Below are 22,374 nucleotides of genomic sequence, written 5' to 3' on the forward strand. Positions count from 1 at the left end.
GGTTGCTTCAGCTGATCTCTTCTGTAGAGGTTCCAAGCATTGATGACTGCTACTGTAATAGTGTGCCACCATATGTACATGTACCATCTTCGGGATCTGAAACTGAACTTGTAAAGTGCAGCTAGCATATCAAGGAGACCAACACCTCCCATGAACTTGTTATATGTTTCAACAATGGCTGGTCTGGGAACCATTATATGAGTTTTGGATTTGCGATCCCAACATTTCACATTTCCCACAGGTTCAATTCCAATAAATGAGGAAATCAGGTTCACTGCTTTGTTGTCATACCATCTCACAATTATGTTGTTGTCCTGGTTCACTCTGAAGTCCATTGACCCTCTTCCACTCTTCTTCAGTTCTTTTTCATCCTTCATGATGCAGTCTTTCATCCTGTTTGTGCGGATTGTTCCAGTGAAATGGATTCCTCTCTCTTTTAGGTGTTGGACCAGGGAAACTGATGTAAAGTAGTTGTCTGCAAAGACCTTGTGATTCCTTACTGCTGGAAATGTTGATGTCATTTTCAGGACAATGTCTCCTGTAACACCAACATCAGACTTTTCCCTGGTTGGATTTTCTGCACCTTGACAAACATCAAAATCATAAAGAAAGCCACTTTGTCCAGCATGTCCCCACATCTTGAAACCCCATTTGTGAGGTTTCGCAGGCATGTAGACACGTAGATGAGACTTTCCCTTGAATGGTACCATAATTTCATCAACTGCATGGCATTCTTCAGGAGGAATGGACAGAAAGTGTTCTTGTAGTTTCTGTAACCATGGCCTGAGCTTCCACAGTTTGTCTTTTTTTGCATCATCAGATGCACTGAGGTTGTCCTGAAAGTGAATGAAGGTTAGCAATTTCAGAAACCGATCTCTAGACATCATGTCACAAACAGCAGGAAGCTTTGTTTCCATCTCCCAATAGGCTCTCACAAAGGGCATCTGTACTAGCCCCATATGCATGTACATGCCCAGAACCTGCTCTATCTCCTTTGCAGTTGTGTTTATGGACTTCCCCTCTTTTTGAACACTATAAATGTTTGTTTGTTCTGCAATCCCCAGGAGCATTTCATCAGTGACAAACTGCTTGAAGTACATGTACAGCACAGTGAAAGAGGCCAAACCACTGAACTCTGAGAAGCTCCAAAACCAGTTCTCAGCCAACGACTCTGCATCTGTGTGGAAAGGGCCCAAGCAGATCACCAACAACAAGCCCAAGCCAGCCTGAAGCACTGCGCTGATCAGCTGTCTCCAGTCTTCACAGACATTTTTAACACCTCACTGGAGACATGTCATGTGCCAGCCTGCTTCAAGTCTTCCACCATCGTCCCTGTTCCCAAGAAGCCAAGGACCACAGGGCTTAATGACTTCAGACCTATCGCCCTGACCTCTGTGGTGATGAAGTCCTTTGAGCGCCTTGTGCTCTCACACCTAAAAGACATCACCGACCCCCTCCTGGACCCCCTGCAGTTTGCCTACAGAGCCAACAGGTCTGTAGATGATGCAGTCAACTTAGCCCTTCACTTCATCCTCCGGCACCTGGACTCCAAAGGAACCTACACCAGGATCCTGTTTGTGGATTTCAGCTCTGCCTTCAACACCATCGTCCCAGCTCTGCTACAGGAGAAGCTCTCCCAGCTGAGTGTGCCCGACTCCACCTACAGGTGGATCACTGACTTCCTGTCTGACAGGAAGCAGCGCATGAGGCTGGGGAAGCACGTCTCTGACTCCCTGACCATCAGCACTGGTTCCCCCCAAGGCTGTGTCCTCTCTCCTCTGCTCTTCTCCCTGTACACCAACAGCTGCACCCCCAGTCACCAGTCTGTCAAGCTTCTGAAGTTTGCGGACGACACCACCCTGATCGGACTCATCTCTGATGGTGACGAGTCCGCGTACAGATGGGAGGTGGACCATCTGTTGGACTGGTGCAGCCAGAACAACCTTGAGCTCAACGCTCTAAAGACAGTGGAGATGGTTATGGACTTCAGGCAGAACTCAGCCCCACCTGCCCCCATCACCCTCTGTGACTCCACAATTGACACTGTGGAATCTTTCCGCTTCCTGGGAACCATCATCTCCCGGGATCACAAGTGGGAGCCAAACATCAGCTCCCTCATCAAGAAAGCCCAGCAGAGGAGGTTCTTCCTGCGGCAGCTGAAGAAATTCAACCTGCCAAAGACTATGATGGTGCACTTCTACACAGCCATCATTGAGTCCATCCTCACCTCCTCCATCACCATCTGGTATGCCGCTGCTACAACCAAGGATAAGGGCAGGCTGCAGCGTGTCATTCGGTCTGCTGAGAAGGTGATGGGCTGCAGTCTACTGTCGCTCCAGGAACTGTACACCTCCAGGACCCTGAAGCGGGCAGGGAAGATTCTGGCTGATCCCTTCCACCCTGGTCACAGACTCTTTGAGACTCTGCCCTCTGGCAGGAGGCTGCCAGAATTGTTGTTGGGACCTCAACTTCCATGTTTGTCTGCGCTATACTTTGATCCCGACGGTTTTCCTCATCACTGCTCTCTGAATTTTGCTCATCATGCATAGCCTGGGGAGACCAGTCCTCATCATCATCCTCATCATCTTCTCCTAGCTGCTCTATATCACTTGAAGTCCCATCCATTATCATGTTGATAACATTTTCAAAGTACTTTTTCTCTCTTCTTCCTCTAATCTTTTTGACATTTAAAATACACAGATTACTGGTCAATACACCATAAAGATTATGGATTTATATTAATTGTTATGGTGAAAGAACCCATAGTTTATTATGAAATAGCATTTAATGATAATTATTGATTAAACAAAATAGTGTGTGGCTGAATTGTGTTACATGACTGTTCAGTGATGAAGCACCTTTGGTACCTGCAGTACCAAATAGGATACACACATTTTAACACGATTTAACTGTAATCTAAAGAATACATTTTTAGGTAATTGTGCATTGTCTCAAAACATAAAGTATTAATCTAAAAAAGTGAATAACAATGTATATGTTATTCTTACCATAACTTCTCTAAAACTGGCAAAAACTTTCCTGAAAAAACATGTGACCAACCTCATGGGAGCAGACATTTTGAAAAGGGGGGAAAAAAACCATTGCCTGTAGTGTAATGATAATCCAGTAGGGGGCAGAATACATGTCTCAAATTACAGGTCCTTCTCAAAATATTAGCATATTGTGATAAAGTTCATTATTTTCCATAATGTCATGATGAAAATTGAACATTCATATATTTTAGATTCATTGCACACTAACTGAAATATTTCAGGTCTTTTATTGTCTTAATACGGATGATTTTGGCATACAGCTCATGAAAACCCAAAATTCCTATCTCACAAAATTAGCATATCATTAAAAGGGTCTCTAAACGAGCTATGAACCTAATCATCTGAATCAACGAGTTAACTCTAAACACCTGCAAAAGATTCCTGAGGCCTTTAAAACTCCCAGCCTGGTTCATCACTCAAAACCCCAATCATGGGTAAGACTGCAGACCTGACTGCTGTCCAGAAGGCCACTATTGACACCCTCAAGCAAGAGGGCTAAGACACAGAAAGAAATTTCTGAACGAATAGGCTGTTCCCAGAGTGCTGTATCAAGGCACCTCAGTGGGAAGTCTGTGGGAAGGAAAACGTGTGGCAGAAAACGCTGCACAACGAGAAGAGGTGACCGGACCCTGAGGAAGATTGTGGAGAAGGGCCGATTCCAGACCTTGGGGGACCTGCGGAAGCAGTGGACTGAGTCTGGAGTAGAAACATCCAGAGCCACCGTGCACAGGCGTGTGCAGGAAATGGTCTACAGGTGCCGCATTCCCTAGGTCAAGCCACTTTTGAACCAGAAACAGCGGCAGAAGCGCCTGACCTGGGCTACAGAGAAGCAGCACTGGACTGTTGCTCAGTGGTCCAAAGTACTTATTTTGGATGAAAGCAAATTCTGCATGTCATTTGGAAATCAAGGTGCCAGAGTCTGGAGGAAGACTGGGGAGAAGGAAATGCCAAAATGCCAGAAGTCCAGTGACAAGTACCCACAGTCAGTGATGGTCTGGGGTACCGTGTCAGCTGCTGGTGTTGGTCCACTGTGTTTTATCAAGGGCAGGGTCAATGCAGCTAGCTATCAGGAGATTTTGGAGCACTTCATGCTTCCATCTGCTGAAAAGCTTTATGGAGATGAAGATTTCATTTTTCAGCACGACCTGGCACCTGCTCACAATGCCAAAACCACTGGTAAATGGTTTACTGACCATGGTATCACTGTGCTCAATTGGCCTGCCAACTCTCCTGACCTGAACCCCATAGAGAATCTGTGGGATATTGTGAAGAGAACATTGAGAGACTCAAGACCCAACACTCTGGATGAGCTAAAGGCCGCTATTGAAGCATCCTGGGCCTCCATAAGACCTCAGCAGTGCCACAGGCTGATTGCCTCAATGCCACGCCGCATTGAAGCAGTCATTTCTGCAAAAGGATTCCCGACCAAGTATTGAGTGCATAACTGTACATGATTATTTGAAGGTTGACGTTTTTTGTATTAAAAACACTTTTCTTTTATCGGTCGGATGAAATATGCTAATTTTTGTGAGATAGGAATTTTGGGTTTTCATGAGCTGTATGCCAAAATCATCCGTATTAAGACAATAAAAGACCTGAAATATTTCAGTTAGTGTGCAATGAATCTAAAATATATGAATGTTCAATTTTCATCATGACATTATGGAAAATAATGAACTTTATCACAATATGCTAATATTTTGAGAAGGACCTGTATATACAATTGGTTTTTAGGATAAATACTGATCATGTTGAAAAAAAAAGAGGTCCCAGAAACTTATGTAGTAAAAATTATACAAATGGCGATAAAGGGTTAGTACTCTATTCCTTGTGGTATGAATGTGACTCAAAGGCCCATTTCTCTTAACCCCTCTTTAAAATGGGGAAAAAACAAGAAAACCTATGATTAAAACAAGCCAGATGTGTGATCTTCATACATCAAGGAAGAAAAATAGCTTCTTACCTAAAATTGTCAAAACAGCCATTAAGTCTCAAGTGGCTGGAGCTGTGGGTACGATAGTAAGAGGTAAAGAAAATCTCCAGCTGTCACTTTCAGAGGCCATTCATTTATTGAAAATCTCAAAATTGTCGGCTTAAAACAAATCACAAAAGAAGGAAGAACTGTCTGTATGTCTGTATGAGTTATTAGAAATTCAATTTTTAAAGATTTCTTTCCTCATTGGGTGAATTTTCAGGTAAGTAGTAGCTTCAAAGGCCTCAGTCTTTGTCTCTACCTCAGTTTTCCTCTCTCTTGAAGCCATTCATGGTTCTCAGGTTTGGCAATCACATAAACAGAGTCACAGTATCTCCTGCAGCAGGCTCCTTTTTCTACACAGCAGGCATTTTGACTTGTCTTGGTAGGAAAGCCAAAGGTGTTACTAAAAACATTAAGCCATGGCTCACTGCTAGTCAAGTCTGTCAGTAAGTCACCACAGTAAGCGAACTTGAGTGGCCAGCAGAGTCGACATAGTGAAAAGCTGTCATTTTATGCCCCTTAAAGCGGGGATACGCATACCCTGAACATTTGACAGGCAGCCTGTACTGTTTAATGAGTGAGTGAAACGTTTTGAAGAACATTTAGGGTTTTTCAGAGGCTGTTTTTTTCAGACTATACCAGATGTTTTTGTTCCCTAAGCCTAACCATGAACATCAGTTCATTCATCTATCCTGGCTTTTCCTGGCAGGGTTGCATGGGGGCTGGGGCCTATCTCCAGCGGTCATTGGTGAGAGGTGAGGTACACTGTGCACAAGTCCCCAGTCCAAGTCCAATCACAGGGCTACACAGGAACAGATAACCATGTACGCACACTGAGAACATACAAACACAGAAAGTACCCAGGCTGGGATTCAAACTAAGGACCCATGTGCAACGATAAGAGAATAACCACAAGTTTAGATTCAGGGATTGTTTTTTACCATTTACCAGTAGCAAGGTATGGTCCCTTACTTTAGTATTTATACCCATTGCATACAAAACTCTCCATCCAATCAGAATGACCTTAAGGTAATTTGCAAAAAATAATGAGCAAAGGTTTTTCTCCAGCTGTACAAAGCTGGTAGAGATAGACCACAAAAGGCAACTGCAACTACAGCAAAAGGTGGTTCTGCAAACACTTGACTAGAGTAACTAAATACAGTATAAATGCACAATACACTTTTCAGATTTATTTCTGTTAAAATTAAGATCCATGTATCATTTTCCCCATCACTTTACAATTTTGCAATACTTTTTTGTTCATCTATTACATGAAATCCCAATAAAAGTTCTTTAAACTTTGTGGCTGAATCTAAAAAAGTGTAATAATTTTTGCAAGGTGCTGCAACTGTCCTGCTAATGATTGTGTGCCACAGACCCATTATGGATTCAATTATGATACAGTCACTGTGTCTTCAGACCTATAATATCCAAAGTATCTATTCAGTCAGTTTTCTCTGCACAATCATGCCACTTAACAGTATCACTGTCTAAAAGGATCAGAGGCTAAAAGTTTAAAACTTTTCCACAATGTTAACATGCAGCTCATGTGCCCAATATCAGTATGATTCACATTATGTCATTTTATTGCACTGCACACTATAATTTCCCAGTCTGAATGTGCATGCGTTAGGCCTGGGGGAAAAATTCCCCTCAGAGGAGGCTGCAGTGTCTGTCAGGCTGACTGTTAGCAGCACAATGCAGGGAGCGTTCCTGCTTCACTTTCCATTACTTCTCAATCCAGAATGGTCCAATGTAAAATCTCTCCAGTTGTCATTCCATATTTTTTGTCAGAAAGTGGACTCCAGTTGTCACTCATACTACTTTACTTCCAGTGGCCAAGCAGACTCATCCAGTTTCCATTCAAAGTGTTACCCTGTTAAGTTAAAAAGACCTAATAATTATAACCTTTTTTAAATATAATTTTAAAAGTAGATTTGTTTAACTTAAAGATGTGTTCCTTCTATAAAAAGTATGATTTCAATTTGTCCTGCAACTGTCACTCTTAAATGCTAAAATCTGCATTTCCCAGATATCTGTTTGTTCTGTTTGTCAGTTTTTTTGCACGTTGGGCTCATTGTAAATGGTAAGGTTATTGGAACTAATGTAAATAATTTTACAGTTGTTGGAGTCTGGGAGTTTTTGTCATGTGTTATTTTTGCCTGCTGCTTACACTTACTCACCACTAGATGCCGCCAGGATTGCCCGGTGTGGAGGGTAGCAGGTGTTTCTCATCTGCAGTCATCTGAGGAGTATAAGAAGGTGGAGCTGTCAGCACTCCAGTGCCTGAGTGTTTGCCTTTGTGGTAACTTCTTCTGGCCAAGCCCTAAGTTTTGTGTTTCGCTGAAGCTCGCAGTTATTTACCTTTTCGAGTGCTCCTTTCTAGGTGACTTCAAGTCCAAGCCCCAAAGCTCCTGCAACTTTCCGCTCTGCCTCAAAGTCTCTGCTTTGCATCCTGCCAAAGTCAAAGTTCCCAAGCTCCCAAGGTCATTTTCTATTCCTTCCAAACCGTACTTCAAAGATACTTACCCCTTTTGTCTCTCCCGTACAGTCTGGCGTTTCCAGTCCCAGTTCCAGTTCCATTAGTCGCTACTGAAGAAATAAACTATCAAACTTTTCTTCTTCCTCCTGAGTGTCTCTCTGCATGTGGGTCAAAACAATTAAACAGACGATGACAGAACAATCAGGCCAATCTGACAGAGGCACTTAGGAGCACTCTAGCCGAAAAAAGCCATCAAATTCAGTCACACGGATCAACACTTCACCACCTACTGGAACAACAACATCAATCTAGTAAACAATTGGATCAGATGGCTTCCCTGCTACAACACACCCTAAGTATCCGGACATCTCAGACACCAGAGGGAGCCGTCAAGCCATTGGTCTCATCCCCGACCTCACAGCAACTTCCGTATGCACGTGACATCACTTCCCCTAACTCAGAGAAATTTTACGGTGAGAACAGTAGTTGTAGGGGATTTTTGTTACAATGTACCCTGGTATTTAACCGTTCCCCACAGTCTTTCCCCCACGATGATACAAAAATAGCATTTATTATAGGGCTCCTAACTGGTGAAGCACTCTGTTGGGCAGAAGCCAGGTTTACCAACAGTTTTGGTTGTTCTTATGATGAATTCATCCAAGAATTAAAACAAACCTTCCCCTCTGATTTAGATCAGACAAGTGTGGCCTGCCACCTGATGGCGCTAAAACAGGGAAACAGACCCGTATCTGAGTTCTCCATAGAGTTTCGCACACTAGCAGCTGCCTCTAGTTGGAATTCATGTGCACTTAAGTCAGCCTTTTTCCAAGCCCTAGACAAATCATTAAAGGATGAACTTGCTATTGTTGAGGAACCTAATACTCTGAACGAGTACATTGATTTAGCAACTCGAATGGACAATCGGATAATGGAGAGGAAGCTCTCACGATTAGAGCGAATTGTGGCGAGGTCCCAATCTTTTGTGCCATCTCAATCACCCTGTTCGCAGAAAGATACCAGTCCACCGGAACCAGAACCCATGCAGTTGGGACGAACTCGGCTGACCCCAGAGGAGAAACAACGGCACAGACAGTCCAACCAGTGTCTTTATTGTGGATCTTTAGATCACTTTGTTGCATCTTGCCCAATTCGACCAAAAGAGACGGTCCGTCACCTTTAAAGGGGGAGTCGACGGACCAAAAAATCAGCCTGAAAACCCCTAGACTAACCTTGCCCGGCCACCTTCTTATTTAACCAAGATCAGTTAAATCTGTCTGCCCTTATTGATTCTGGGTGTGAACAAAACCTCATCGATGGATGGATGGAAAAACGCTCCACCGAGTCACTCACTCATCTCAGGAAATCACCGTGAAAAAATGACATTCTTTGTTTTTCCCATTTCTCAGAGCTCTCTGGTCTTAGGATTCCCCGGTTTACACCATCACAACCCCCATTTAAACTGGAAGGAAGGTCGCATTGAATTTTGGTCCACCAATTGTCTATCTCTTTGTCTTCAGTCCGCAGCCTTGCCTTTGCTTCCTCATATGGATTCAGAGGAAACGGAATCATCAGACCTCACAGGTTTCTGAGGAGTATTCTGACTTAAAACAAATTTTTAGGAAATAAAAGGCTTCATCCCTTCTGCCTCATCGACCATATGACTGCGCTATAGATCTGCTTCCTGGTGCACCACTCCCTTGCAGTAGCTTATACAATATATCTCGGCCTGAAAGACAAACCATGGAGAAGTACATTTCAGAGTCAGTAGCGGCAGGAATAATTTGCCAGTCATCCTCCCCATTAGGAGATGGCTTTTTCGTTGTGAGCAAAAAGGACGCCTCTCTCCGTCCCTGTATAGATTACAGAATATTTTGCCGACAGAAAACGGTCTCCTGCTCCCCAGTATCAACCCAGACAAAGGGTTTGGTTGTCCTCCAGAGATATACCCCTAAAGTCCAGGTCCAGAAAACTGTCACCCAGATTCATAGGCCCGTATGAGATCGAGTCTATAATCAGTCCTACCTCAGTCCGTCTCTGCCTCCCTGCCAGCCTCCGCATGTACTCAACTTTTCATGTCTCCCAAATTAAGCCGGTGCTCACTAGACTTTGTGCCCTCATGGCTGAACCCCCTCCACCTGCCCGGGACTTCCAGGGTCATCCCGTCTACACGGTCCGATGGATTGTAGACTCCCGTCGGCGGGGTAGGGGCTGGCAGTACCTTGTCGATTGGGAGGGCTACGGTCCGGAGGACATTTGCGATCCCTCATTGATCACTGATTATCTTGCTTCTTTGCCTTCTTCCTCTTCTCAATTATTTACCTTTTTGTGTGCTCCTTTCTAGGTGACTTCAAGTCCAAGCCTCAAAGCTCCTGCAACTTTCAGCCCTAGCTCAAAGTCTCTGCTTTGCATCCTGCCAAAGTCAAAATTCCCAAGCATCTAGCTGGATCAAGTACTGGCTGACAGCTTAAAGCCTTCGTCCTCCTCAAGCTCACCCTGCTCACCCTCCACCTATTCACAATCCACATCCAGCTTCCTGAAAACTCACCAGACTCAGCAGCAGTCTCACCGCTCTCCCTGGCTCCACATCATTCACCCTCATCTAAACTCATCTTCATCTCCAGTAAGCAAGACTTAAAGTCATTTTCTATTCCTTCCAAACCGTACTTCAAAGTTACTTACCCCTTGTGTTTCTCCCGTACAGTCTGGCGTCTCCAGTCCCAGTTCCAGTTCCATTATTTGCTACTGAAGAAATAAACGTGCCTCCTGATTTCTCCTGCCTCCTGAGTGTCTCTCTGCATGTGGGTCAAAACAATTAAACAGACGATAACAACAGTATAAACACCAATATTGTGTTTTATTTGTAAGCACACATGACATACTTAGGACAGTAGCGTCAGACATAAGCTGAAAGCTAGGACACCTTATGAACGCATGTGTGTTTCTCTAACATATTAGATATCAGATCTGTATGCATCTCCCAATGGGAGTTAATTTTACAGCAAGTCACAATAAAAACATCTAAAAAACAAAGCAAAACTTAACTAGAGGATCTAGAGAATTTAACTAGAGAATCTGTCACTTCAGATAAAACCTGATCATTGCAAATCACAGTGGCTATAAATGCATAAAAACACAGTTGCCATTAGTAATGAAAAACAAGATCCTCAACCAAAAGTCCTACTAACTCCTCCCCTTGCCCAAATTAAGGAGAGAGAGAGATAGCACTAGGAACAAATGAATTTTTAATCCCATTGCTCCGAACAGAAGGGAACCTGAACCAGGATCCAGAGGATAAAAGCTGAAACTCAGAGTGGAGGGGATGAGTACCGGCAGACAGGATGGAGTTAGCTCTTCTCAGAGCACCTATGTCTCTCAGAGCACCTATGATTTTGCAGAGGCTAAAATGATTTTGCATACATTAGAACATATGAATATATAATATCAATTTTAGCATAATGACAGATTCAAGTGATGAAAAGGTGTTTTCGAAAAAAGGCATTTTGCATACTGACCCAGTTACATCAGTTCTGTATGGTGCAATGGGCCACAATTCCTGCAAACTATTGTGAGAAGCTTATGGAAGGAAACCCAACATGTTTAACCCCAGTGATACAGTGTAAAGGGCAGTTTAACCAAATCCTAATTAAATGTATCTCAACTTCTGAATTTGCAGAAAGAAGAAAAAACTCACTATACTGGCATTTAGCAAACAGAAAAATGGTAATCCTAGCTGACCTTAAGCAGGAAAAGTTTAGTCTGATTTACTGTCAGACATTGGATTATCTGTCCTTTTTTACACTGTATATATACATTCGGCTTCGGCTGTATTTATCTAGATGAATTCTTATTAGATGAATAATATTTAAATGTTTACTTTTTAATTGAAAACTTTTTAAAGTTGGCTGCACGGTGGCGCACTGTTGCCATGCAGCAAGAAAGTCCTGGGTTCGATTCCCGGCCCAGGAGTCTTTCTGCTTGGAGTTTGCATGTTCTCCCCATGCATGCGTGAGTTCACACGGGTACTCCGGCTTCCTTCCACAGCCCAAAGACATGCCGGTTAGGTTAATTGATCTCTCTAAATTGCCCTTAGGTGTATGAATGAGTGTGTGCATGGTTGTTTGTGTGTTGCCCTGCGATGGACTGGCGACCTGCCCAGGGTGTACCCTGCCTCTTGCTCGTAGACTGCTGGAGATAGGCACCAGCTCCCCTGTGACCCACTGTGGAATAAGCGGTATAAAATGACTGACTGACTTTTTAAAGTTACAGAAAACCTTTGTCAAAGATTGGATGTGAGTCTCACCTAGGGTACCACTGATGCAGTAACTGCCATTTACATCTGTGAACTTACTCCTGTACTGCTTGAATGCATAAAATGGAGATAAATACAATGTTATCAGCGTCTTTAGGTTATATTAGCTGGCATTCGAGCAGCAGATCCTTCTGGTCTTCCAACATGCAATTGAAAGCAGAATAAGACAACTGTTGGTTGCTACCAAGCTCGAGCACAAGCCATCCCTCTCACTTACAGATGTAATAACTGGCCATAAATACATCTTTTTATCAACTACATTCACTTCTCTTGAAGCACAGGGGTTAATATTTCCATGCTGGATGCATGAGTAATGTGTAATGGACAGAGGATATAAACAGCATTCCTACACAGTGTGGAAAAGTCTGTAAAAGTATAAACTTTATTTCAGTATTTTCCAGATCAGTAAAAGTATATAAAAAAAGACCAGAGAATAGAAAAAAATATGTATTTCTAAACTTTATTCCCTATCCCATTGTATAAATGTTGTGTCCGTCCTTCTGTTCCTTCTTCTTTGCTCAGGTGTTTTACTTTACTCCTTGTCCTGTTCTCTCATCGTTCCTACCTGTTATTCCTCCAATTGTTCCTTGTGTCCAACCTCCCTTCCTTATGTCCTTTATTTCTGCCCTTCCTTCCACCTGTTCTTGTCTCTTTCTTTCCTTCCTTGTGACATAACTTCCTTTTTTCCTTGTGTCCTGGCTCCCCTCTTTTCCTCTTCCTTTGCTTCCTTCCTTTCCATGCCCCCTAACCCATCTTTCCCTTTCTTCCTTGTTATTCCTTCCAATCAGTCTTAGTTTTCTTCCGATTTTTTATCTAAAATGAGTCCAATTTTGAAAGTTTTGCCATACACTCGCAATGAACTTTTATTTATATATATTAGTTTAAAATGGTTATTGGGGACTGAGAACCAAGTCTGGAAAAGTCTGGAATATTTGCATAAAAATGTGATGGATCCTAGATTTAATTACATTAATGACTTTGGAGCCAGAATAAACAAATCTGTGACAGTCCCAGTGGCCATTATGTTTTCATCGCCGGTCAAAGAGGCTTAGGTCTTTACATTCACCTTTTTCTCCCATATTAAGTGCATTATTAATAAAAATTAGCTCATTTTAAATATATCAACGTTTGCTGCATCTGCCAGTAGATCAGGGTGAAGGGTGAATATGTTTATTGTATCCAGGCAAACGTCTTCTGATGGTGTTCTCTTGTTTTCAAACTTCTTTTTAATGTTAATAGATTATTCTCAAACATTGCTCTGAATAAAACATGAAATAGTACAATCCTGTATTTGTTTTCTGTTTTTGATACACAATGTGTTGCAACAATCATATAATTTTGCCTGACTGCACAAAGACAGTAGCAATTGCTTTCTGACAAATTGATAGCTGGTTATGTGTATTGAAGGGCAAAATAACATAACTGGGGGAAAAAAAAATTAAAAAATTGCTAGATGCAAATTCCAACACCACCAATGTTTTGCATATATCGTCCCTCAGACTGGGAAGTAAATTATACACTGCGGTGGCTATTGAAATACAGAAATAGGAATTATTATTTTGAGCCACACGCTGTGGGTTTCATCTTCAGGGATCGCAATACTGACACGCAGACAAAGCGCAGGCAGAGTCCAAAACAAGAGCGAGCTGTTAACCTTGTTACTCTTGAATCAGCAGTGTAATTAGACATTCTTGTCATTTTCTGAGTTACAGCTGTTTTTTTTATTGCAATGCATTTACAGCTTAGCTGTTAAATTTGTTCTGCTAAATAGAAAAAACAAGAAATGAAACATCATTGCTGACTTAATGGAAAATATTGTTATTTTTTAAACACAGTTGCATCTGCCAATTCTCAGAATTTGACCAATTAAAGTTATACTGCTGAAATGTGGTGGACACAGTTCTGAGAGTGCAGGGTTTTGCCACAGATCAAGAGCCAAATTACCGCCCCATTTATACCTCTTAAAAAATATATTTTATATTATTTATATGTATATATATACCTCTAAAAATATATTTTTTTACATTACAACCCCAAACTTTCATAAATCAGAACCTCAAAAGTGTTTTTGCATTTGCATTTAGCCCCCCCCTGAGTCAATTCTTTGTAGAAACAACTTTTGCTGCAGTCTTTTGGGGAATGTTTCCACCAGCTTTGCATATCTACAGACTGAAGTTTTTGCCTATTTGTCTGTTCACATTAACTTAAGCATAGTCAGATTGGATGGAGAGCGTCTGTGAACAACAATTTTCACGTCTTGCCAGTGATTCTCAACTGGATTTAGATCTGGACTTTGACTGGCCCATTCAAACACATAAATATGCTTTGATCTAAGCAATTCCATTGTGGCTCTGGCTGAATGGTTTGGAGCGCCGTCCTGCTGGAAGGTGAACCTTTGTCCCAGTCTCGAGTCTCCTGCAGCCTCAAATACAAAAATGTGAACCTCAATGCCCTGCACATCTAGTCCGTAATACAATTATATCCACAAGATAATTGGAGCTATTTATTATTAATGGCCCACCAGTATAGCAGTAGATCAATCAAACTACATATCACATAATGCACCTCAACAGCTACTGAGAGCTCAAGACTGGAGTGCACAAGCTATTCTTGTGAGAGAATCAGATGCAGCAAGGAAAATAATACTACTTTTTGTATTGCCAAGTACTGACAACCCAAGACAGCTCAACTGTGTTCCTAAGTGCACATTTTCCACACTGATTTTCGACAGCACGTGATGCACAAAATACAGGGGTTGAACAATGAAACTGAAACACCTGTCATTTTAGTGTGGGAGGTTTCAAGGCTAAATTGGACCAGCCTGGTAGCCAGTCTTCATTGATTGCACATTGCACCAGTAAGAGCAGAGTGTGAAGGTTCAATTAGCAGGGTAAGAGCACAGTTTTGTTCAAAATATTGAAATGCACACAACATTATGGGTGACATACCAGAGTTCAAAAGAGGACAAATTGTTGGTGCACGTCTTGCTGGCGCATCTGTGACCAAGACAGCAAGTCTTTGTGATGTATCAAGAGCCACGGTATCCAGGGTAATGTCAGCCTATCATCAAGAAGGATGAACCACATCCAACAGGATTAACTGTGGACGCAAGAGGAAGCCATCTGAAAGGGATGTTCGGGTGCTAACCCGGATTGTATCCAAAAAACATAAAACCACGGCTGCCCAAATCACGGCAGAATTAAATGTGCACCTCAACTCTCCTGTTTCCACCAGAACTGTCTGTCAGGAGCTCCACAGGGTCAATATACACGGCCGGGCTGCTATAGCCAAACCTTTGGTCACTCATGCCAATGCCAAACGTCGGTTTCAATGGTGCAAGGAGCGCAAATCTTGGGCTGTGGACAATGTGAAACATGTATTGTTCTCTGATGAGTCCACCTTTACTGTTTTCCCCACATCCCGGAGAGTTACGTGTGGAGAAGCCCCAAAGAAGCGTACCACCCAGACTGTTGCATGCCCAGAGTGAAGCATGGCGGTGGATCAGTGATGGTTTGGGCTGCCATATCATGGCATTCCCTTGGCCCAATACTTGTGCTAGATGGGCGTATCACTGCCAAGGACTACCGAACCATTCTTGAGGACCATGTGCATCCAATGGTTAAAACATTGTATCCTGAAGGCGGTGCCGTATATCAGGATGACAATGCACCAATACACACAGCAAGACTGGTGAAAGATTGGTTTGATGAACATGAAAGTGAAGTTGAACATCTCCCATGGCCTGCACAGTCACCAGATCTAAATATTATTGAGCCACTTTGGGGTGTTTTGGAGGAGCGAGTCAGGAAACGTTTTCCTCCACCAGTATCACATAGTGACCTGGCCACTATCCTGCAAGAAGAATGGCTTAAAATCCCTCTGACCACTGTGCAGGACTTGTATATGTCATTCCCAAGATGAATTGACGCTGTATTGTCCGCAAAAGGAGGCCCTACACCATACTAATAAATTATTGTGGTCTAAAACCAGGTGTTTCAGTTTCATTGTCCAACCCCTGTATATTCTGGAACTGTTCTGTAATTAAAAACCACCTGCAAACATTCAAATGGCAGCTATAGAACTGCATTGTACCAGCACAGTCATGGCAAGGTATGACTTTCTGGGTCTTACATAGTTTATCCCCTTCATCCTCTAGACAATGTTTCATCTTCATCTTCAAGCTACATGAACACTCTGCATGTTTTGTTATACAGACTAGTGCAAGCAACTGTTCTCAGCGATGAAGATGAACAAGACAGTACAGAGAAGTCATTTTATTAATGTGAACGTCTGAAATATTCTAAGCGTTCCACACAATACAATTAGGAATTTGTGGTCAGTTAAGAAACAATTTCAAGCATCCTCCTCACACAAGATAGCAATAGAATTAAAACTGTTTATACTGAGAAGAAATACATTTGTTTGAGCTGTTCAAGTTTCTGATTAAAATATGACTTTTTCATTTGTATGACTAAGTATTTTTCCAGTATGGCCCCTTCTGTGAGGAAAAAGAACAAAGAAGCCCTTGTCATGTTTTTAGGTTGAAAGGTCCCACATTCTGCTCCATCCATCTTCCCATCTGCCTTCACCAGCGTCCCTTCCCATGTTGAAGAAAATAACCCACAGAGCCACCCACCACTGTGTTTTATCATGGTCATGGTGAGGTAAATGTAAAAAAGTTCAGTTTTGGTTTCATCTGGCCAGAAGATCAAATTCCACATGTTTGCCCCTTTTACAGCTAACAATTGTCCTGTTGACAGATTGTTCTTACCTGAGCTGTAGATCTCTGCATCTACCCCAGTTACCATGAGCCTCTTGAATGCATCTCTGAATTAATGCTCTTGACCTGTCAGTTTAGGTTGTCCACCATATCCTGGTAGATATGCAGTCGTGCCAAATTTTCTATTTTGAGATAATGGATTAAACAGTGTTCTGTGAGACGTTCAAAGCTTGGAATATTGTTTTACAATCTAACCTTGCTTTAAACTTCTCTACGACTCTCTTTATGACCTGTATGCTGTGTTCCTTGGTCTTCATGATGCTGCTTGTTTAGTTATGTTTACTAACAAACCTCTGAGGCCTTCACAGAAGGGCTGGATTTATACTGAGATTAGATGGAATCTGTTTACAAATTAGGTGATTTTGTGTTAGCCTGTCACATAAAATCCCAGGAAAATGCACTGGGTTTGGTGGTATTAATTTGACAAAATATGAAAAAGTTTAGGTGGTATTATTAGCTATGCAAGATGATATATATATTACCAATTATCATATCTGCAAGGTAAAAAATAATGTAAAAGCAGGCTTCAGAAATTGAAGTGCTGCTATATTTTATTCAAATCCGTTCTAGCACTGAAATCATAGGTGAGAGCAGGTTGCAACAAGGTAAAGGTGAAAGAAATAGAACCGTACAGAGCAAAATTATCCATGGCTTTTGGTGAATAGTGAAAAAGAAAACAAAATCAACTGGTAGATAAATAAAAGTAAATTAGTTTGTTCATATTTTTGGTTTCCTACATCATAAAAGAACAAGTTGAATGCACCTCTGGCAATGCAATCAATCCATTTTGTTTGAGAGTGCAAGTCAAATAAACAGAACAGAGCCTTCAAAGTAGATTTTCTTGTTATTTGGATTAGGAATCAATCTCCTCTGTGGCTGTCTGTTGAAGCTTTTTTGGTCAGTTTCCTGACCAGTTACCTGGAGTTATCATTTACAAATTTTATGGAAATTTCCTTTTACAGAAAGGTTTGTAGAAAATATTTCCGGGCTGTAATAGAGCCAGTTGGAAAACAGACATAGTACTGTAAGAGCCTGAGTGCAACGCTGGTTTTACTGTTGGATGAGTTAAGAGCAAAACTGCTCTCAATGTTTTTGTGTCTAATCTGTAATGTCATTGTAAGGTTTTCTTTAGCTGTTTGAGCATCAGACCTTCTAATCCAGCTATCAAATTGTTGGCATTTCTGCAGGCAAACATAGTTTAAAAAACAGAGATAAGGCTGCAGAGTTCAGACAGAAACATGCACAGAATTTCCAAACACTCTGAAGATATTTGAGCATCTTCTAACTATTAATTCCTTTTTCATCAAGGAGAGTAAAAAAGGCCTGGAGGAGTGAAGCTGGCTGTTCATTGCAGCATACACGAGAACAAGAGAAACGCCAATGACGGCAGTGAGAGATGGTATGGATGTTTTAACGGAGATAAAAGCAAAAATAAAGACAAGAAAAGTAAAAAGAAACTGGTTAAAGACAAAAATTGATAATATTGGAAAGCAAGGATGGAAAAAAAGTGCTGAATATACGATTACACCCAGGAAGGTAGGCCTACTGAATGAATTATTAATGGAAGAGAGAGACGGAGTAGAAAACAGGTACATATATGCGCTCAAACTTATTAAGGTCTGATAAAAACGAAAAACACGTAGCAAGATGGAAGCAGAGGGTACATAACCTTCTCTGATTAGCTGCCGATCCGTTGCTTTGGGGACGGAGTGGGCAGACTGTCGCCATGACTGTGGTTACCGTTCCCTGTGGCAACAGAGGCTGGTTTTAATAAAGCTGACCTTTATGTCACTCTGACAGAAAGACAGACAGCCACTCACACTGACTGACCAACCAGCAGCTTAAAGCAAACATGTACTCACTCCTCACAAACAATCCACCTGTGTCTGTGTGTGAAGGTGAAACAGCAGAGAGGCACAGATGAGCAGCCAGCTGGTGGACTGAGTCTGGGACAGAAGGGAGAGAAACCCGGGTGGGCAATACACAACATAACTGCTGAAGCCTCAGGCGTCCTGCTGTAGGACACTCTCCTGTGCTCAGCGGTTTATGTAATCAGGCAGCATGCTGACTGGAGAGCAGTAGAAAACAGAAACACAGCTGCAGACAGGTGGCTTTGACAGTGATGCCCCAGGGGAACAAAGGGAGACTTTTTTTCCTCACCCTGGGATACAACCAGAGAATAAAGTGGCTCTGGCTACTGTACAGATGGGAAATAAGCACAATTATGTGACTCCACAAAGATCCAGAGCTTTGTAGTCTTTAAATAACATGTGGTGCCCTCTTTCAGATTTCTTACGATGTTGCTTTTCAGTTAAAACAAAAATCAGTTTTCAAATGACGATGATGTCATGTATAAAGAAAGGGAAAGAAGCTATCCAAACCAGCTCACCTCTATGTGATAAAGTAATTACCACTTAGACATAATAAATGGCTGTGAGAGTCTTGGCAGTAGTAACTACTCTAAAGTGTTTCCTATAACTGTTAATGAGTCTTTTACATCCCTGTGGAGGAATACTGGCCCACTCTTTGAGGCAGAATTGTTTAAATTCAGCCACATTGGTCAGTCTTCCAGCATGAATACCCTGCTTGAGATCAACCCACAGAATCTTGATTGGATTTAAATCAGGACCTTTACCTTTAGGCCAATAAAAAAATTCATTTGTTGTTTTTTTGCAATTCATTCAGGGGTTGACCCGCTATGCTTTGACATTCTCCTTCAGAATTTTCTGTGATAGAGCAGAATTTATGGTTCCACACAGTGGTCCAGATCCTGAAGAAGGAAAGCAGCCCCAGACCATCAAACTACCACCACTGTGCTTGGAGATTTTTTCTGTTAGTTTATAGACATATTTCACAGGACAAACTAGAAAAAATAAAAACAAATGCTAGAAATAGGTTAAAAATGGTAAGAAATGACTGAAAACAAGTACATGAAAAACAATCTTTTTCAAATACTAATAATTTGGATGTAAAAGCACTAAAAAACTTTGTTACTAATTTTATTGTGGGTATGCAGACTTCTTGTTGATTCATAAAACCCAACCTTAACTGAGGCAAGTGAGGCCTGCAGTGCTTTAGATGTTGTTCTGGGTTGTTTTTTGACCTCCTGAATTAGTCTGTTGATGCGTGCTCGAAGTAATTTTTGTAGTCTGGCCACTCCTGGGAAGGTTCACTATTGTTCCATTTCTCCAGTTGTGGCTCCTGCTGCGGTTCATTGAAGTCCCAAAGCCTTAGAAATGGCTTTGTGAGCCTTTCAAGATTGAAACATTTAAAGTGACCAGGAAAGGCAAGAAAATAAGGTGGAAAATACTTTGAACACAGCATATAAGAAACAAACAAAACAGTTTAAGTCAAATTTTAAGTCAAATCTACCAGATTTGATAACATGCCTACTATTTGTAGTCTTGAGACATCATGATGAAGCTACTTAGATTGCCCAATGGAATAAAGCTCTTGCATCTTATACTGCTCTATATTTACTCTCACTCACTTAAAACTGTGCACTTATATTTATATTATATTGTAGATATGTTTGTACTGTTTAATTTGTATTGTATTGCACCGACTACGCCAAAACAAATTCCTTGTATGTCCAAAAACGTACTTGGCAATAAAGCTTTTCTGATTCTGATTCTGATTCTGATAAATAAATATATGTAAATAATTTTCCATAGGACTCTGCTTTGTCCTGCTATCTGTTTAAAAAAAACATTGATAGTGTTATAGTTGAGATAAATTTTTAAATATTATAAGAAAGCATTTACAAAAAGCTCAGTAATACTTAACTGGAGGAATCAGTTATGTAACACATTTAGGCAAAGAATGCATTAACTGAACACATTTCAGTACAATGCTAAAAAACTTGACTTTGCAGTCTATGTTGCTTTTCTATCTTTAAATCATTCTTATTAACGATTTAAAGTCCAAGAGTTAAATCTGACACTCGTATAGCTGCAGTTTACATAAGTGGGCCACAGAGAAATTTAATGCTTGTCCGACATAGCAACAGTAACTAGTGGAAACGGCTTTGAGAAAGGTTTCTTAGAAGAGTGATAGAACAAGAAACAAACCAAATTTACATGTATAAGGTTAATGGAGTGTAGATCAGCAGAATCTTGAGTCTGTCAGGATCTGTGCCATGTCTGTCTGTTTTGGTGCTATTTCTGTTCTTAGCCTCTAGATGGCGTTTTGAACCGGAGGAGAGGTGACAGGTGTTCTCTATCTCCTTGATGATCTGCTGAGGAGTATTTAAGGAGGAGGCTGCCAACAACTCACTGCCAGAGTGTTGCCCTTTGTGGTACAGCTCAAGCCACATTACTTTGCCTTTGCTCTTTTGTAATTTTTGATTTGTTGCCTTGCAGGTCACCTGAACCTGACTTTGCCTTCAGCATCGAACCCTGCCTGGATACCGTCTTCTGGAAAGAAGCTATCCAACCCCATGAACCAAGACTCAAGCCTCCTGTTTCCTCATTGGATCAAACCAGCTGGCAGTCTCCTGATTCCTTCGTTCCATGGATCTACCTCTGTGAACCCTGTCCACCCTCCTCCTACCATTGCACCAACTACAGAAACTCTTGGACCATCAATCATCCTGGCACACCAGTGTTCACTGTCTCCGGTCCCACGGGTCAACAACCTCCTCGTCTCTCCACCCCCGTCTGGCAGATCTCTCCCTCAAATCAGTAAGGCAGAAATATCTTTTGTGAATATAGGTCCAGAGTTTCCCCTTGCTTATAGTTCTGTTTATTTTAGAGTTGGTGTCCCGATTCCAGTCTCCTACACATTTCAACATACTGTCAATAAACGTCTTACCGTTATAACTCTGTCTCCTGAAATGCTTTCTGCATGTGGGTCAAATCCGTTCGAAACATTATGACATTCTCAATAGTTATTAAAGACTCAAAATGTTGATATAGAATACATTTTTAATAATGGTATTTTATATCAACATAATTTTAATTTTTAGAAAACTCCCTCTTTTGCTCTGCAAGCTGATCTGGAATCATTCCTGTGGACCAGAAATCTTACTTTTTCCCACTTGTGCCCATGTGCATAAATGTGATTGTGTATTCTGAGGAATTTGTCATATCCTGGGGTACTAAGCAGCTCTAACATCAGACAGTTTGCCCTGGAGGAATGCAGCACTTCTTATCAGGTAAAAAGCTTAAATCACCACCAGGGAAAACAGACCAGTCAGTAGTACATGTTGAGGCTGAAGCTTTAAAAGGGCAAATGGATAAGGAAAAGTCAAGTCAGCCATGGAAAAATTGCAAAACATCATGTTTTTACAACTAAAGACCAATGAAAGATGTAGAAACGTACTTGAACATCAAAATGGAGACTCAATGTAGGATTTATTTCCATTTTCACAGAAACAGTGATAAAACAACAATGCATGAAAATAACAATACAGAGCCTTGGAAAAGTATTCATATCCCTTTTTGTAGTTACACACGTGGACAAAATTGTTGGTAGTCCTCGGTTAATGAAAGAAAAACCCACAATGGTCACAGAAATAACTTGAATCTGACAAAGGTAATAATGAATAGCAATTCTATGAAAATGAACAAATAAAAGTCAAACATTGCTTTTCAAACATGCTTCAACAGAATTATTAAAAAAAATAATGAGACTTCTGCATGTCTCAGCTGGTATTTTGGCCCACTCCTCATGAGCAAACTGCTCCAGTTGTCTCAGGTTTCTCCTGTTTCAGCTCCTTCCAAAGATGCTCAATAGGATTAAATCAGGGCTCATAGAGGCCACTTCAGAATAGTC

At 41.4% G+C, this 22,374-nt stretch overlaps 1 long non-coding RNA gene across 1 annotated transcript; it reads left to right on the forward strand.

Moving 5' to 3' along the window:
• The first annotated feature begins 20,866 nt into the window (after positions 1–20,866).
• LOC124869213 lies at positions 20,867–21,419 on the forward strand. The gene is made up of 2 exons (XR_007038520.1): positions 20,867–20,896; positions 20,961–21,419. It is a non-coding gene; the product is annotated as an uncharacterized LOC124869213 (long non-coding RNA).
• Positions 21,420–22,374: the final 955 nt, after the last annotated feature.

Source organism: Girardinichthys multiradiatus, chromosome 5 (assembly GCF_021462225.1).
Source record: "Girardinichthys multiradiatus isolate DD_20200921_A chromosome 5, DD_fGirMul_XY1, whole genome shotgun sequence".
Taxonomy (NCBI): Eukaryota; Metazoa; Chordata; class Actinopteri; order Cyprinodontiformes; family Goodeidae; genus Girardinichthys; species Girardinichthys multiradiatus.